Here is a 19,047-nt window from a genome sequence, read left to right as displayed (position 1 = left end):
GATTGCTCAGTCTTCCATATCTGTGGGCAATTAATAAACAGTGAAGTGGAGTGGAGCTGGATCAAATGTTTCCATTATAACAAGTTTACTGGAAATGATAATATAAGTCTGCACCACTTTATGTTTTGGTTATGTAGGTCTAGATCCTCTCTGGCTGTTATACGGATATGAATTGAGGCTGAGATATGGAAGAGAGGACATTTCATGCATAATGGTTAGACAGTTTTACAATCCTATGCTTATACAGCCATAGGGACTGCTCTTTTTTAATTTCCTTGAGTGAGCAGGGCTCCTCCTCAGGCCATGCATGGGGGCACCCTAGGAGCAAGGTAAGGTTAGAAGCAGAGGCGTGAGGAAGGGGTATTTGTACATCTCCGTCTCTTCTATGCTTGCCCTCCTCCAGCCTGAGCGTGCTACCAGTGGGCGCAGCTCCTGCACCCTGACTCTAGCCAGTGTGGATTTATGGAAGCAGCACACGTGTGTGCCTGTGTACAGGTACCTTCCAGCTCTGGCTTCCTCTCAGCCAGCCCTCTGCAACCACCCCACTTGCCTGTGGGGAAGGAGCTGAGTTTTCTACACTGCTCCCCATCCTCCAGCATCCTCCTGTATTCCCTGGGTCCGAGGCAGCTGAAACGAGACCCAGCAGGACAGGAGAAGAGGAGGACTCCATCTTTAAGGCTCCGTTTGCTTCCTCCTTCTGCACTCCCTTTACTCTCTCTGGGCTACACAGGGCCCGGAGATGGGCCTCAGTGCGAACTCACAATCATTCATACTGCTGAACAATTAGCACACTCCCCAGCGTGGTTTCGACCCAGGTCTGGGTGTCAGTGTAGGCCAGAAACAGTTGTGGATAAGTGTCTCAAATGTGGCACTTGCATGGTGAGCAAGAAAGGTTAGTTGCATGGACATGAGCCATGCTATACCAGTTGGCCTCTGGGCCAGAGATTGGTCCCTGACTCATCTTATTTACTAGCATGGAGATAGCTCCCTAAAGTTAGGCATACTTGATAAGGTCAGGAGACGACCGGAGATGGTAAGAGAGAAAAAGGCGGGGGGAAAAAGCAGCTAGGAGATATATCTGTTCTTTCACTAGATTATCTTCATATGTCTCATTAATTTTAATGTGTGACAATGAAATAAAAAAGGACTTCCAGTGGACCCACTTCTCAGTTAGCATTCATAATTCCTCATAGACTTACCCTTGTGTAACCCACATAAATATGAGACAGGATCACCTGGGCTGTGCTCTTGAGACCTGAGCTATATGTCTTTCCCGAGGCTGCCCACTTGCTCTTCCCACCACACAGACTATGCCCCTGTGGAGCATCTGTGTAAATTCACTGCCCTGTGATGGGGAATGAAACATCTTTATGCAGACTGGATTAGACTGAAATGTCAAATGCTCACATGTGGCCTTGACTTCCCCACTGGGGAAGCAGACAGCAGAGACTTTCTGACGTCTGTACTGTAAAGAAGGAAGATGTTCAGGAAAGTGGCTGTGAGGTGTAGATGGTCCACAATTATAGCATGCCGAAAAATGAATTTGGTGTCTCACAAGACAGACATAGCCCTTATCACAAAGTCTCAAAGAAGTACAATCCAGGCACGAGACTGAAGGAAATATGAATGTGAATGGCTTCTCCTAAATGTCATGCTCTAAAGATAAACTCCAGGAACACAGGTTCCTCAGGGACAGTCATTTCCAGTGGCTTCATGATATGATCCTACAGCAGAGCATCCTTTGCAAATAGCTGGTGAAATGAACTTGGAGAGTTCAGGCTCAGTTCAGCAATCTCAAGCACAGCTGGTGTGAGAGAGATTGGATTTCCACCCAAGCTGCTTGCTATGGTACCAGGGGAGAGTCAGTGACTGCACATCCAGCCCAGGACAGGTAAAATATCACAGAATCACAGAATCACAGAATCACAGAATCGTTTAGGTTGGAAGGGACCTCGGGAGATCATCTAGTCCAACCTCCCTGCTCAAGCAGGGTCACCTAGAGCATATTGCCCAGGATCACATCCAGACGGGTTTTGAATATCTCCAGGGAAGGAGACTCCATTACCTCTCTGGGCAACCTGTTCCAATGCTCAGTCACCTTCACAGTGAAGAAGTTTTTTCTCAGGTTCAGATGGAACTTCCTGTGGTTCCGTTTGTGCCCGTTGCCTCTTGTCCTGTTGCTGGGCACCACGGAGAAGAGGCTGGCCTCATCCTCTTGACACTCCCCCCTCAGATACTTGTACACGTTGATGAGATCGCCTCTCAATCTTCTCTTCTCCAGGCTGAACAGGCCCAGCTCTTCAGAGAGAGAGGTGCTCCAGCCCTCTCATCATCTTGGTAGCCCTCCGCTGGACTCTCTCCAGGAGTGCCATGTCTCTCTCTTGTACTGTACTTGTACTGGGCTCCCCCAGGCTCTACATATCATTGGTAGAACAGGTGCCCAGGTAGGAGGGATGCTAAATTAGTGTAAAAGGATCTTATTCTATAATCACATTTGCTGGCCTAAATCAGGAGTAACTGTAAGTGGTGTAAAGGAATATATTCCAGTCCAGTCTCCAGTAAGGACATTACCAGTGTTGTGCCCCATTCCCATTTTTTTAAGTTGGATGAAAAAATGATATGCCCCTGGGTGCCCATTGCCTCACAGCTTGCTCACTGCAGAAGTAAAGACTTCTGTGGAAAAGCTCTTGACACCTCTTAGTCCTTGTGTCAATGCACAGACCACAGATCAGTAGAAAAAAAATCAGGTCCTATTTCCATCTGCAAGTTGCCAAGTCCCATTTTCATTTTTAAATGCTTCTCAGGATGTCAGGAGTGGGAAGAAAAAGCCCTGAAAGTACTTCCTAAGCTTGATTGGTTTCGTGTCCTTCTACCTGTAAGCCTCAAGAAGCTGCCTCCTGGACTTAGATGCTACACGATGATGAAAGGAGACAGAGCAGAATTTGTAATTACTGCTTGCTATCAGCTCTAACTGTATATTTATCTGTCAAGACTTTTTGACAAATTACAGGCAGGTGCATGGCACGTCCTACCCTGTGCAGTATAACAAATCCCTCTTGATTCATGCCAATGAAGAGATGCCATCAGACCTTCCAAGACTGGGCAGTACCTTAGCCTGACATTGGGTTTGTGCAGCAAGTACTGAATAAAAGGGCATCTTTCTTAGCTGATTCTTCATATGAAGAGGTGCAGATATTGAAGGGAGGAAATTTACACAGGTTCATTTTCCTAACTCCTCCTTGCCCAGCTATAGGAGATCCTTTGGAAGAATATGAGAAAAGCCATTGTTTTCTTCTACAAAGGACATGGCAATGACTAGGTAGCTTTAAGCACAGTGCGGCCATTTTAGAAGGACCATATCACAGTCTCTTATACTAAAAGATTAACAATATTAGCCTCTTTATGTCCTCTGATCCTTAGAACCTCCATCACGGATTTGCACACTACAAAGACACAGAAAACCTTGTAATACTTTCAAATAATATTTGGCAGAGCCGAACTCTCTTTCAAAAGCGATTTAAAAGCTGTATATTAGAGAGGCCCTTGCCTTGTCTCCATCACACACTACAAGGGCAAAATCATGAACTGAACCAACTGCCACTCTTCTGCTACTAGCTTATGCCTCTTTTTAATGCAAACTCAAGAAAGTGCAACGCGTGAAGAGATTAAGAATTAAGTGGGATCAGATTTTATATGGTTGTATTTTCTGAAGCCATCTGGTTAGCCGCATGTATTAAGAGAGTGAGACAGCTGCTCTAAGTATAACAGTAAAGTTGATGAATGCGGATTAAAACCACCAAGAGCTTAGCATATTAGGCTGGGGAGACACTACACATGCCCTGGTAAACAACTTAATGTCATCACCTGAAATATTCTCGATGCTTTGACTTGCGGAATTGGATCTTTTATATAATATCTTTCGGTTTCGTCCAGGCCATCTGGATTACGAGCTGCCAAAAGCCATAAGAAGTTTGCTGCTAACTTGCTTCAGTGCACATAGTTTTGGTTTTTTTTTCAAAGGATGAGAGAACTGCAAATAACAAGATGTCAAAGTGTTGGAGGAGATTTTCATTAAGACTTCACCCTAGAAACAGGTGTCCTTTTTTTTCCCTAGACTTTAACAGATTGAAATATACACAGTGTGCGAGAAAATTATATTGCCATTTCTCTTCATTGTGGCACAATTTTATTTCTTTAAGCTACGCTATCACCTTCTCCAACATAAGCTTCTGGAGCACAGCACATTTATATTTTGTCTGTTGAACACAAAAATACAATTCAGTCAAGCGCTGAAGACCACAAGGGCTTAAGCCAGGGCTTTCCTGAAGAGTGCTGAAATAAGCTGTGCACTTAAGTTTAGGCATGTTCAGAAATGTTTCACAAAATTGTGGCTACGCTTCCCCTTCTCAACATAGCCGTTGCTTCTACTTTCTTCCTGCGAAATACTGACCTCATGAATACAAAACAGCAGACGGCGAGTATCTGAAACAGCCTGAAAAGTAATTATTCTCAGAAGTAGATGCAGTATAGCACAGTTGTGTAGCTGCCTGCTAGAGCTAGCAACAGAATAGAGTTGGCTGAGGCTGCAACCGTGTTGGTCTGTCCACCCCTCCACCCAACTGAAGGTGCCAGTCCACGCTTGGCTGACCTGGAGCTTGAGGGAATTCAGGACGTGGCAATCTATGCCCATCAATACTGACAAAACTGGAGAGGTGTTAGAAGGTAAAGTAGATATTACACTCTATTTTGCTTCTCTGTGACAGGTGGAAAGCTAAATAGTTTTTGTGGTTATGGGGGTTTTTTGTTTTTGTTTTTTTTTTTTTTACATTTTCTATATTTTCTGTTCAGGTGACAAATTGAAGTTTGTTTGCTCTGTGCTTCATGGGTGACTCCACAGGTGGCTAGAAACAAAGCAGAATTTATCACACACAATACTCTACAAAATTAAACCTAATTGAGATAGAAATAAAGCTGTATTCTTTCTGTTTAAGACTGTCTTTTGAATTGCCTTTGCTGACATCCACTCAGCTGATAAATCATTACCACTTTTGAGTGAAGAAGTCTTTGTTAAAGATTCAGCATTTCCTCTATTTTGCTCAAGTTTGAAAAGACAGCTGGCGATGGATTGACTACATTCAATAGATTGATTCATTCCTGAGTGCATCTTTGACATTCCCAGTTGTTGCACCTTCAATACCTTCTGTGAGAGGAAACTGCTAAATAACTTACATGTTATCATGGCTGAAAGCATCAGATACCAATTTTATCCTCTTGGACGTCTTTCTTGTCTTTGCCATAATTTTAGTCACGGAAGTTTTAGTTACTACCTCCAGCAACAGTCAATCCTGGAAGCAGTTCCTCTGCAGAGATGAGCATAGGTTCTGGGTTTAATTGCCTAGAAAAGCTGGCTGTTTGAATGTCTTCTATTAGAGAACTGGTTTATATTTATAGATAAAACAAGATATATCAAAAGTATCTCCAGTCACCACATCAGGTCACTGCTTTCTTCCAGACAGGGAAACACAAACCTGAAGCCCCACCAAAACTGCCACTACCTTGTAGGATGCACATAACACTTGGGCTCTTTCCCTCTCTGAATTGCACATAGGAGCAGTGCTCTGCCCACGAGCAGCTCACCATGGAATCAGGACCACAGTCTGATTAGAGCTAGAAAAACAAACAGTGGGAAAAGGCAGGCAGGAAACTGCAAGAATTACAGTGATGGTTCACCCTTGAGAACTTAAAGAAATTTTCAAACAAGTAAGGGCGACCTCAGCTTGACATTTCTCATATTGCTAAGATAAAAACAAACAATGGGAGAAAAAAGAGAGATACTCTTCTAGGTCTTGTCTGAACAATGTAAAGGAGTACAAAGACAAACACATACACACACATTTTTACCCATTTGCAGGTGGCATTAAAGAAGTGAACTCTTTGACAGTGAAAAGATTTTCTTCTCTACTTTTGAGTGGTAAATCTCAATTTGCATTATTGTGACATACTGAGGAGGACAGAGATGTACATTGATTTTGTCATTGGTCAAAGCTGTGATGCTTGCCACCAAATGACAGGTTAGTGGGGACCTCTGGTCCCCAAATGTACACTTTCCATTTTGATAATTGGTGCCAAATCCACCCAAGTGTAAATATACGTAAGAATTTTGAAAGTGGACCTAAGAAAAGATTGGCAGGAGCTCAGTGGACAATGCAACAAGCAAAGTAAAGCTTTCCATATCAAAGAAGCGAAATACCCTAACAGTGCTCTCCAATCTTTCCTATGAAAATTTCTCTATTTATGACCTGTTCAAGTATCTATACCATCTGGGTGATTTAATTCACTTTTGTAAACTACGGATCCATGACTAATGACAATACAGATTTCTATGAAGATTAGGTAAGATTTCTCTCTTTTACATTTGCCTTCACTCACTGAAGCTGGCCATTGGATTCATTCATGGATGAAAACAGACGCTGTAAATTGTGTACTTAATGGGTTTGGGGAGAGCTGCTATTGTGTGCATGTTAGAGTTACCAGTTCATTGGTGTTCATTGGCTCACAGGATGAAACTTCCTCCAGTGTGCATGCTCTGAGTGAGCAGCACAGCCCTGGGAGCTGTATGGGTTTCCCTGGGGACATTCTCCGGACTGCAAGGATCTGCGGTCCTTGTCCGTTCTCCTGAATCAAGTGGTAGAACTTCCCACCCCCGCAGTCACTGCCCTGTTCCTCTGCAAAGACTGGGAAGGGCCTTTCCTTTTATGAATATTTTATTTATTTATGACTGTACAGCTCATGGCTACCTGATCAGTACCCCCTTAAGTAAACAACTGCTTCATCATCTGGTCCCATCAGGATCCTTGCTTTGCCCCTCTTCTTCAGTATGCCTCTGTCAGTGTAGATGACGGAGCAACTTTTCCCTATTCCTTGTACTTCCAGAAAGAAGTTAACTCCTGTGGTCAGATAACAGAGAGTATGACATTAAACAGGAAAACCACAGGGAGTCATATTATTTCACAAAAAAAGCATGATTGTTTTCCATTTTTTCTATGTGGGGCATTTATAGAAGCAGAACGCTGGCCTCTACTATTACCAAAGCCAAATATGTCACTTTTATTTGATAACACCCCGGTAATTTTCCAGAAAGCATAACAGCATTCTTAATCTAGAATGCTTACATATGACAATTCTTGAGTAAACAAAGAAAGAAATGAAAGAAAATAATCTAACATGTAGCTGCCTCGTTGCACCTCAGGAACACTTCTCCAAACAAGTAAAACTATACAGATAGAGGATCTTATGCCATGGTATGTAAAAACTAAGAGAAAGTTGCTACTCCAATCATAATTCCCTGGGACAACCAGAGGAAGCTGGGCTGGATGTCCTGAGCAGCTCTGTGTGGCATTTAGTGTTTCTTTGGAGTGCTTCCTTCTGTCCTAATGCATGCATTCAAGACGCATTTCTAGAGTAAAGAGAAAATCAAATTGTTTTCACAGAATTTTCAACAATTTTCTATGTTTAAGACTGTGTTTACTCTTGATCTTTCTGATGTTGAAGGAACTTACAATACACTTCCAAAATGTTGTAAGATTCCTATGTTAGTTATTAACCCAATAATGTGCTGTTTGATAGTAGTGACCACTGGGCAGATTTTGAGGTACAGTCTAGTCTGTCATTCTTTGCCCTGATTTTGTTCATTGACTGAGCAAAATGTGTGAACCTATCACCTAAGGATTAAGGTGAGGAGGGAAGAAATCAGTGATAAAATGGTGTCTGTAAGAAGTTCCTAAGAAAAGGAAAAGGGTCTTATTACCCTTAGCAAAAAGGGTCTGGTCCGAAGCTAGATGTTGCTGTAGATCTGGAAAATGCAGAGTGCCTTCAGTTACCTTCAGCAGGATTTTAGTGCTTGTATCATTTGGCAGAGCTATACTGGTCCTCAGAGGGCTGCATATTTGCCTTCACAGCTCTATTAACCTAACTGATACTTGTTGATTGCCTTCCACATTTTACATGATGAGTATGTCCTGGTGACCTGATACCAGCATCTGTCTCTTCAAACAGTACAAATATGCCTAATTTCAAAATGTTTAATTAGAAACATCACGTTACCTCACTTTATTTTTGTCTTATTCTTTAGAAGTATGTCTCCTTGGTGATCAGGTACTGTGGAAAGAAAAAGAAAATAGATTATCTCCTTCCAGGAGTACACAGCAGCTGGGTTCTGGGAAGGGAGAATAGGGAAGTGGCTAGTTCTGCCTTGACTACTGTGTTTGCTGAAAGGAGAAGTACAGGGCTCTCCACAGAGAGCCAGAAGTCTTCATGAGACATCAGAGCTAAACTTGGAAGCAATGACCTGTTCACGATTTCTTAGGAACACATAGATTGCAGAGGAAAAGGCTGCAGGTCTACATTTGCTTAGCTCATTCTGTTTCCTCTGCAAAAGTAACAAATAATTAGCAATACCCTAAAGGGAAAAAAAAAAAGAAAGAGAAGAATACAAATGTAAGCATTATCTCAAGCTAGTTTTCAGTCCCATTTAAAATTAAAGGTTCATATTGTCAGCCAAACTAAGAGGCTCTGTAAATATAAGGGTAGATTCAAACAGCTTCAAGCTTCCCAGCTTGAAGGCTGTTCTGCAAAATTGGAGATGGCACCAACTTAGTGATTAATGGAAATGTTAAATGCATGAAAGGATAATGTATTCATATTCAGAGCAGCATTACATTACCAATCGGTTGTTTTGTTATAATATGCCTCAATTATCCTGTGTTACTAATGCAAATACGTTTTGATCAGTTGAATCAATAAGAGAATTTCATTATTACAGCTTCTTGTTCAGTTTTGGAGAGCCTGGAAACAAAGAGGTCTTGATTAGCCTTTGTGTAAATGTTGACAAGTGTTACTCATATTGCTTAATGCACTACTGGAAGACACTGAGACTTTACGGTGAGGATGTTGGGCCGGTGGGATAGTATGGGATGGGATGGGATAGGCTAGGAAGGGATGGGATAGGACGGGACAGGGCAGGAGAAGACAGGACAGAACAGAACAGCTCAGTATGGAGCAGAACACAACAGAATATAACAGAAAACCTCACTGAAGATATTCGAACTACAATGACACATATTGACTGACTTCAAGGAGTACTCTGTGACCTTTCTTTAGTCAAGGCTGTGTCTGCGTTAGGAAGCAGTGCAATGCATTGGAGTGGGTCTATACAGCAGAAGAGTTGGTGCCGAGCAGTTGGTGTCCATGTTGCTCGCATTTCAAGGGGGTTTCCTTCAGACTAGATCCAGTCTGGCTCCAAGGACGGATAGCTGCCAGAAAGGTTGCTGAGCACTCCTGATTTGAACTGAAATGCTAGTGCCTGTGCAATAGCACCACAGTTCTGCTGCAGCTGAAAGGAATTATTATAATTCTGAGGGGTTTCTTGTAAAGATAGCTGTATTTGATATCCTTAATATTTCCTGTCACTCTTTCTCTCACTCTCACTGTAATTGCTCATCACAGCAGGCATTCAGATTTTTTTCTATATTTATCTAATAGTAAAATTTTTACATTCTAATCAGTGAGCTCAGCTATGGTCAAAGAACCCCACCAAAAAAAGGAAGAAATGACAGCTCATTATAAAACTTCACACCCTGCCGTTCTTTTAATGTTTCAGAGAACACAGCAGAACTGTTCAACATTTTTTACTTACAAACAATTTTTGATGGAAAAATGAAAAGACCATGAGAGACGAATCAGTGCAGTAGGAAAATGTTGTCAATCAATCAGCTGTATGTCTGCAACTGCAGCTGATGGTAAAAAGATGAACTTAAAAGAATCCAGCTAGTTGAAATATAAGGTAAAAAAGTAAGACGTCTTTCTTTGGGCACAATGCCTGACAGTAACCAAATGGCTCCGGTCTAGAGCTTGTGCTTTAAGGCAAGATAGCAGGAAAGCCACAGAGAGCAAAGCAGTGAGCCAAAGATGACAGCAGACTTAGAGATCACATTCAGAAAAGCCTGGCTATTTTACGCTTCTCTCATGATCATAGCCCTGAAAGCTTGTAGGAGCTGATCAACGGCTTCCGACTTTGAAGGAAAAAAAGTCCATTTACCCTAAGTAGTATCCTTTAGTATTTTTTTAAGAGAAACCAATACCCAGATCATTTTCTTTTTTAGTGTTTTCCTTGTTTCTTCTTTTCCCTCTTAAATTTCACGTAAAACAAGTAATTCATACTTTGCAGCTAGTTTTATGCATGATCTTAGGTTTGTTAGAAGAATTTGAAAAATTATGTTTATATGATTAGCCCAGTGAATACAGAGATCATGATGCAGACAGACAAGCATATTATAGAGTTGCAGTTTTTGGAAGAGGCCATAATTTTCAGAAGCCTGTTTAGCTAGGAAGAAAAATTAGATAAAGTATAGCAAGTTTTACTTGCTACTCCTAGAATAGTCTGTTAACTCCATAAGTCCAGGCTAAGTCTGCATGTGAGAGCAGCCCTTTACATCCTCTTGCTGTGTTTTTAATGAAACGTACATAATTATACTAATTTTCTATTCATTTTGTTTATTATCCCCACTGTAGGCGTATGTGCACATGCATAAATGCAAAGATTTTAAAACATGAAAGTAGGGAGACACTTCTCTTGGTCATTTAATGGCTGAAGGTGACACAGTAACTCTAGAATAACAGCAGCATCATTGAGAGCACACTTTAGCTCATTGCACAGTTTTACAAATTATTGTGGTTTCTCACAGCTCTGCACTGTTGTGATACTTTTAGCTCTCCTTGCTATAAACCTGAGTGAGGCCACTCCTCACCATTTTAACTCTCTTTCATACACAAAGAAGACAGCTTCAAGCAAAATATATCGTCCAGAGTCACTCCCCTTGGCCAGCAGACCCAATCCGGACTGCCAGCCATCCAGCAGTGGTGGACTGGGAATGGAGGGCCCTACTCCTGCCTTTAAATTGAAGACCGATTCACAGCCTCATCCTTTTTCTGTCATTGGGAGATGGCTGGGGGCTCTGATGGAGGTGAGGGGCTCTCCGAGTCGCTGTCCTCCCATGCTGCTACTGGGACGACGGATCGTTCCCACGCCCAGGCAGAATGATCAGTATCACAATACTGATTTAATCTCCTTGCATAGGGCTATTGTAAAAATTGGCTGAGCAGTGGGAAGGAGCATGGCTTACAGCCAACGTTGCGTTATGGCAGAGTCGGTGGGCAAAGTAGGTGCATTTCTGGCCAACGGCCCCTGGAGGAGCCTATCCTGGCAGCAGTGCCCTGCCTGCTGTCCTGGACGTAGAGAAGACAGTGTCACCCTGCTTCTGTCACCCCCTGGGGATGGCCCCAGCCTGGCCCAGCAGAAGGGGACACTCTTCTTTGCCAGTCACAGGCATCAGCAGGGGCAGGGCTCGTCCCTGGGCCTGGCAGGCGTATGAGACATACAGATCACTTCATAACGCTCTGGATTCAAAATGGAATCTTTTTTTTGACTCATGGCAGCATACAAAAAAGTGCCCGAAAGTGTCCCTTTGGCAAGGATGCTCACTCTGACAGCCTCCTGTGCACAGCTGTAAAGGAGCTTAGTCCCCAGTCCGCAGCAGGAAAACCCACAGCCAGTTTCCCACAGCAGCCCTGAGCCACTAGTGACTTTGGGGGGCGGCTTCCCGCAACCAAGCTGCAACTCTCTCCAAAGCGGTGACTTACAACCCATGTGAGTGCAAGGAATGCTTTTCCTCCTTGCTTGCCATGTATTTCAACACAAATTTTGGCGAAACGCAGACACAGTTGAGTTTTCAATGAGAGTCCACGCAGTGCTGAGCAGAGGTCTCAGCCTACAACTGTAACTTGAAGCATTGACAAAATCCAGGCAAGAAGTGCTCAGCAGAGTGTTTCTGAGGCAAATAACTTCTCCTGCTGTGGTGAGAGCTCTGAAATATTTCAGAGTGAGCACAGGAAATTTCTACCTCTCTGTGTATTCATCAAAGACATCATAAGCATTGCAGCACCCGAAGTTCCCATATATTTTATCATATTATTAACAAGCGGATAAGCCTGAATAACCTCTCTCAAAGTTAGATAGGAATAACTATTGAAGATATAAAAAGCTTTTAGAGCGAAGAGAGATTCCCTGGAAGGAGCTGAAGTTGTCTGTGTGCTGAGGGAGGATTTTTGCATCTGCTCTATTCTCACAGGTACAATTTGCTTCCCAGCAGCTCGGCAGCTCTGCCGTCCTACATGCTGCGAAGTCAGACCGCGCTCTCCTTCCGAAATGGCAGCCACCCCAACTGAAATTTTTCCCATTTATTTTCCAGGCAATAATGCCTGAAAGTATGGTAGACCCTGTGGCGGGAAGGCAGTAGAAAGCTTGGCCATCACGAGCACGCCGATGTGGCCGGGGCAGCCTCCCCACTGCTCGCCCCAGCTGCACAGGACTTTCTCTAACACCTGGTTGTGAAGCACAGGAGAGGCTGTGAAATACGCTGAGGACTGGCATTAGTCCGTTGGTTCAAAACATTTGGGAGCAGCTTTTGTGGCAACTAGGCAGGGATATAAGGGGAACATAAAGGAGTCTAGGATTTCATTCCTCCCAGGTGGTGCAGTTCAGTGAGGCACCCAGAACCATGAAATGCAAAAGCACTGAGGGACTCCACAGTGTCCTCCTCAGTCTCATGGCTGCCTCCCGCCTTGCTGGTGGTCAACGACAAGCAGAAAAGGCGATGTGGAGGGACAACCCTTGGGTGATACCTGATAGACAGCAGACTCAGTTGTCTCTGTTAGTTAAAAATTGAAGCTTATTTTTTGTGCACTTGCAAAGGTGCAGTTTAGAAAAAAATCAATAATTCAGGGTGCTAGGAGTAGGGGAAGATGGCTGTAAAGTGCACAGTTATTCCAGCAGGATGTTTCTCCGTTGTGGGTGCAGGCGGGAAATTGCAGCTGTGACTCATCAATTTTCCTGTTCATGGTGTCAGGTATGAGTGTCACTCTATATTCTGAGATATCCTTAGCAAGGATGATAAGAAAAAACATGAAGCACAAAAACAAGTCAAGCAAGAAGAAAGTCCTATACCCCTCAAATATAGGAGAGGAGCTGCTAAAAAGAAAAAAAAAAAAAAAGACTAAGCTTTCTGGAAGGTATTGACGCAGATTAATTTAATGGTAGCCATATGGAAACTGGAAATTCAAGCTGTTTTCCAAAAGACTCCCACCAGTTAAAAGTAGAAATCTTACTAAAATATAATGGGATTTTGGAAACTAATATGCATAGGCTTCTTTTAAATCCCAGCCTTCATACATAAACTGGGTATATTTCAACAGACAGGGCAAGATCTGTAGCAGGTGTAAGTCAGAGAAAGTCTGTTAGAAATGAATGGCTTTAAACTAAGGCTGTTGTCCACAGGAGTATATAAGCACCACACCACTTGTATTGGCTGCTTGTGCATGAGTCCAGTCTGTGCAACAATTTAAAAAGTACATCCTTTAATTAATAATTTTAAGGAACAAGTAAAGCAATGCAGAACAGCAGAAACAAAACCTTTGTGGTAAATACCTCAAGAGAGAGCATCTGGGTTTGTTCCGGATTTGAGAGGTACTAAGTGCATAAGGCAGAGTGACATTAGCCTAAGATTAAGGCTTTGGGCATTGTCACTGTATATTAAAAAAAAAAAAAAGATGAAGACTTTTGAAAATTTTTAGACACTCAAATTTGCCAGGAGTCCCTTCTCCAAAACTTTTCTTGAGCCATTTCCTCAGAAAGTCTACAAGGCACAAAAAGCCAGCAGACTTCAGGAGATGCTGCAGGTGGTAATTACCCACCATGACAATAGAAATCACTAGTAAACACCATTCTTTTTGGATTACACCAACATCCTAAGGGCTTCAGTCTTTTAAAAACAGTTATCATCAGCTGAAAGCACATAGAGCAGCATTAGTGTGAAACCAGGGAAATGAGGATGTGACCCATGACAGATATCCCATCCACACCGCAAGCAGGCTGTGTTTATGGTTTTGTCCTGCACTGATGAGGAAGCTGGCATGTAAAAAACACAAAATAAATCTAGACTACCCAGACAGCAGAAGGCCATCTGGTCTCAAAAAGCATGCAGTGACAACAGTGGCTTTCTCTCTTGAGACCCAACAAGTTGGCATCGGACAATTATTTTGTTTTCCTTTGAACACTACATAATATTGTCATGCCTAGCCCTAGGGATGCCAATAGTTCCCAGGATCCTGGATGGCATCCCTTCATACTGGAGGTTGGTTTCTTTCTTTGCAGCCACATCCATGTCTTTACACAGCTGTTCCTTCGCACAGTTCAGATAGGATCTGGCTGCAGCCTGCACTAAATTGCAGAGTTTACTCATGGGGAATTCAGATGGAAAAAAAAAAAAAAGCCATTCAAGTCAGAAGTTTCATTATATATTGACTAAAGATGCAGTGCCATGGACCCTAGAGTATGCAGACCCACTATGGAAGTTATGGAGTCTGTCAGCTTAGCTAGAGACTGCATCACTAAGAACCTGTTTTTTAATTTCTTTAGCTAGTTTCCTTAAAATATATTCCTTAAAAACACGTTTTTCATGAGAATCACCAATGTTGTTTGTTTGTCCACCTGTTCCATATAATCATTCTTTACAAAGATAAGATTGTAAACGTGCGAAAACTCAAAAGCCTCTGCAATATGAGGGTAGTATGGTTAGCGGCCTATCTTGGATAATTCAATTTCATTAGCAGACCTTTCATCCACAGTGAAAGCAAGAAGAGTGTATATTTTTGCATGCCTATCACTCCTTTGTATATTGCGTTCAATGAATTATCAGTGTCAGATTCACACAAGAAAAAATAAAGTGTTAGCTTCTGTTGCAACCCCCTATATGTTAATATGCTAGACAATGATATTAATTCAGACTTCGGAAGAAGAGGAATCCGCGGGATAGTCGCAATAGAGGATTTCCATGAGAGTTGAGTATTATCCTCTATTACTATCTTAGTTGCTATCTATTTAGTTCTTGCAATGTACAGAAGCATATACAGCTTCAGATGGGCACTTCTTTCTCACTTTTATTTGTCCAAAAAAAACCCTACAAACAGATAATTTGTCAAACTGTGCGAAGCAGCTATGACACCTAGAGCAAAGGGGTCAGGCGCACCGCAGAGAGGGAATGTGGGGCGTACTGCTGAGAAACAGCAGCTGCGTGTGTCCTGATACAGTACTTAGTTCACCAAGGCGAAAGGCATCAGGGTGATAGCCTGCAGTAACCCTTTCATCTCAGACGCTCACATGTTATTGCATTAGGGATGCTCATTGATAGGAAACTGTCATATATCTATATCTCTTTTTTCCTGCTGCCTTTCCTCCTCTTTTGTTACAACATATGATCTGGTTATAATCGAGATGAAATAGAACGATTACAGGAACATAAGTGCATTAGGACCTGCAGTCAGCTGGAATTGTTCTTTCATGCTCTTTTATGAATAGCTGCTGAGTGGTCAGGGGAAAGTGAATATAGGCCCTTGATACAGTTCATTGCTTTCTGCATGAGTTGTGTGAAATGTATACTCTCCATACAATTATCTGACTGAGGCTTTTTACAACCCCGTCCCTTTTTCAAGTGATGGACTAACAAGCAAAGGCAGCGCTGTATATTAGGGTGGCCACAAAGTAGGTATATGCATGATATATTGCAGTGCTGCAGAGCAGCTAATGCTCCATTGCATCTTGTACTACACAGCAGCTCTGCAATGAGTAGTGTAGATCAAAGCAGAGTGCGATACGGCTTTCTTCTTCCAGTAATATAATTAGATCCATTGCTCATCTGTCACACCAAAGTGCTGTAGCACCAGACACTCAGCCATCTGTGACACCACTCTGCTTGCTCCTCCATCAGGCTCAACTGACAGGTTCGCATGTTGTAGTGTGCCCTGGTAGCAGAAGCTTAGACCTCTGGCTTCAGCTTCATCATTTTTTCTTTTACCCACTCATCATCAAAGATGCTGTCCCCAATTCTGACAGGGGACAAAGGACAGAGAAAGTAAGTGTAAAGCTTTACAGAAGTATCTTTTTCTCTGGGTATCTCATTCTTCTTCCCCCTCCATCTTTTGTGTCTTGCCATCTCTTTTTTAGTGTGTTTTTCTTACTCTGAATGCTCCTTGGGGGCACTGGATCTGTCATTATTATTTAGCTTCTCCTGTGTTATCTAGAGCCATAATAAAGCCTGAAGAAGGTCACTGTCATCAGCATATTGCAGTGTAACCCCTCAGAGAAATAGGGTCTGTCCCTAGAGGGAGGAAACATCCAGTGTTTCCGAAACAAGGAACTTGCCCCTTCTAACATGGCAAAAGGTAAAAAACAGCTTCCTTCACTTCAGTGCTGATTTTGCAAACTCCTAGCTCCAAGGCAACTGCAACAGTCAAAGGCTATGATACAGTTTACTGTTTAATAGTGGTCTTCCAGGAGGACACAAGCACGGCGAAGAATGTGTCCCATGGAAGGACTGTTTGATCTGACTTTATGACAGATAGACTCCAAAAAATGAAACTGAGGTGATTTTTTCAATATTTCCAAATATTCCTGCCCAAGTGGGATGAAAAGTGGAAGCATGGCAAGTGTTCACAGGCAAATATTCTTAAGAAACAAAAATTAGATCCCTACACATCAGTTAAAATTCTTCATTTCTGTCATAGGCTGTTTGTTTATGGGGTTTATTATAGTTTCTGGCTGTATTAAAAGCCTTTTTTGACATCAGCAAAGAGACAGAATGGCTCCAGATTATGGTCATGACCTGCTTCCCGATGTTGCCTGGTTAAAAACAAAGCTGACAGTGGTGGACAGGCTGAGGACTAGAACTTCCCTTCCCTGCATGAAATGTGGAGAGTGGTTCATCCCTATGCTTTGCATCAGCCAGAGCCAGCTGAGCCAAGTGCCAGAGGTTATTTTCCACAGTGTCCCACCTTGAAAGGCCCCTATGATTTTGTAGCCATTTCCAGTGGCTGCTACAAGCAGAACAGCTGCAGCTTCCAGTTGCAGCAGTCACTGCTTGCAGAGGGGGAGCTGGGGGCATCTGAAACCTCCACCATGGCCAGCAGAGAATCTTCTTGCCCTGCTCCTCATGTCCTCCAGTACAATCCCTTGCCCTACATGACTAGGAGTATCATCAATTCTTCCTTCAGAAGTAGCAGCCTCTGCTACTCTTGGTATTATTTGTCATCTCTGAATTCACACAAAGTATGCAGCAAAGTGTTCAGTTACACTCTCCTGCAGTACTTTAAGATCACTTGAGCAAGGATGTTGCCAGCAAAAGCAAGCAGGGAAATGCTGTGTTATCAGACCTTGTTTATACGTAGATGAAAGGCTGATGCATTGCTGAACTCTTGTGGGATGCTTTGTGCCACATTATCTGGGAAAAGTTGAATCAGACTGAGCTGGATGAGGCTCTCCTGTCTGGTATATGTCATAGAAATCATATCTTCAGCTGATGCCTTGCCACTAGAGACAAATGGAATAGTCTCAAAGATCTCCAGAAATGAAGGTTTTCTGGTAAGAAATTCTGTGTTTTTATTTTGTATGAAACGTCTCAAGACCTCATTTCCTCATGAGTTAGCATGCTTAGCCCAGGGTTGCACCTCTCCACTCAGCAAGGTGAAGCGCTGCTCTCTCAACAGGAGAAGACCGATGGAGAAGGGGCAAGAGTCTGTCAAGGATCTTGTAAAGTCTTACCACGGCATGCTTATGAGCCATCAGCTGGATTTCCTCAGTGCTCTCCTGTCACCACTTCCCCTGCCTGGCTGTCAGCTCCCTTGGGTGGTCTTTGTTCTTGACGTTGTCACGGAAACATGGAATATTTTTTGTTGTTAGTGGCCTCAGGAGACCATCTACTCTAACACATGATCGGAACAAGGCCAGCTTTGAAATTAGGTGCAACTTCAAAATTAGATCAGATCATATCCAGCCACTTTGCGAGTATCTTGAATTGTGAAGACTTCACAGCCTCTCTGGGCAACTTGGTCCAGTGTTTCACCACCCTTGTTGAGATTTTTTTTCCTAATATCTAATTGGAATTTCTTTTTTTGTACACTTGTGCCCTTTGCCTCATGTCCTACCACTGCACACCTCCAAGAAGAGTCTGGTGTTGTCTTTTTTATAACCTCCCACTAGGTAGCTGAAGACAGGAATTAAATTTGCCATCTCCTCTCAACCTCCCCAAGCCTTCTCTTCTTCAAATTGAACAAGCCCAGCTCCCTCAGCCTCTCCTCGCACACCGTGAGCTTCAGCCCCAGTCTCCATCCGCTGGATTCACTCCAGTATGTCCATGTCTCTTTCGTACTGGTGTCCCCAAACCCAGGCACAGCACTCCAGGATGCTATCTAACAAGTGCTGAGTAGATGGGGTTAACCACTTGCCTTGACTTTCTGCCTATGCTCTTGCCACGCAGCCCGGTACACAGCTGATCTTCATTGCCATGAGGGCACATTGCTGGCTCATGTTCAGCTTGCTGTCCACCAGGACTCCCAGGTCCTTTTCTGCAGAGCTGCTTTCCAGAGACTTTGCAGTCAGCCTATCCTGATGCATGGGATTATGATGTCCAAGGTGCAAGACTTCATATTTATCTTTGTCAGACTTCATGAGGTTGTAGGCCACTTTCTGAGACATGTCTGACAGATGTTGTGAGGTCTCTGGAGGTTGTGTTCCCCTGGGGCCGCTGTGAAAGATTAGTACTGTTCTCACTTAGGCACTTGCTGGTGTCTCTTTTCTGATTTCAGATCCTTGCTGGCAGCAGAGTCAGACCTCCCCTCATCCCAGCTCTTGCAGCGTAAATATTGCTAGATGCTGTGTTACTGGTATTACACTATCATGGCTCAAAGAGGCTGATCTCTCACTGTCATGACTTGAAATTTAGCAGTGTTTAGAAGGGGCTTGCCACTTTGTGAGCTCTATTTGGTTCAGAAAGCATAGTTTCTTCACTTGGCCCTTGGATCTGTTTTTGCTTTGTAACTCTGTTGCCATCTCCAGTTCTAGATTCCCTTGGAACAATGTCTGCTGGTGTGACAATTCGGAAA

The 19,047-nt window shown here is 43.0% G+C and overlaps 1 long non-coding RNA gene across 3 annotated transcripts in view; it reads left to right on the top strand.

Moving 5' to 3' along the window:
- Positions 1–4,461: 4,461 nt before the first annotated feature.
- The window catches only part of LOC138065609 (uncharacterized), a 35,491-nt gene continuing 20,905 nt past the window's right edge, over positions 4,462–19,047 (top strand). For 2 of the 3 annotated variants that reach the window (XR_011138706.1, XR_011138707.1), the window contains exon 1: positions 4,462–4,722. This is a non-coding gene — a long non-coding RNA (uncharacterized lncRNA). The remainder of the gene's footprint in view (positions 4,723–19,047) is intronic. The other variant, XR_011138705.1, reaches the window with a different exon arrangement.

The sequence above is a fragment of the Struthio camelus genome, chromosome 1 (genome assembly GCF_040807025.1).
Source record: "Struthio camelus isolate bStrCam1 chromosome 1, bStrCam1.hap1, whole genome shotgun sequence".
Classification (NCBI taxonomy): Eukaryota; Metazoa; Chordata; class Aves; order Struthioniformes; family Struthionidae; genus Struthio; species Struthio camelus.
The sequence above is the reverse complement of the archived record's forward strand: the minus strand, read 5'-3'. Positions and strand labels throughout refer to the sequence as shown.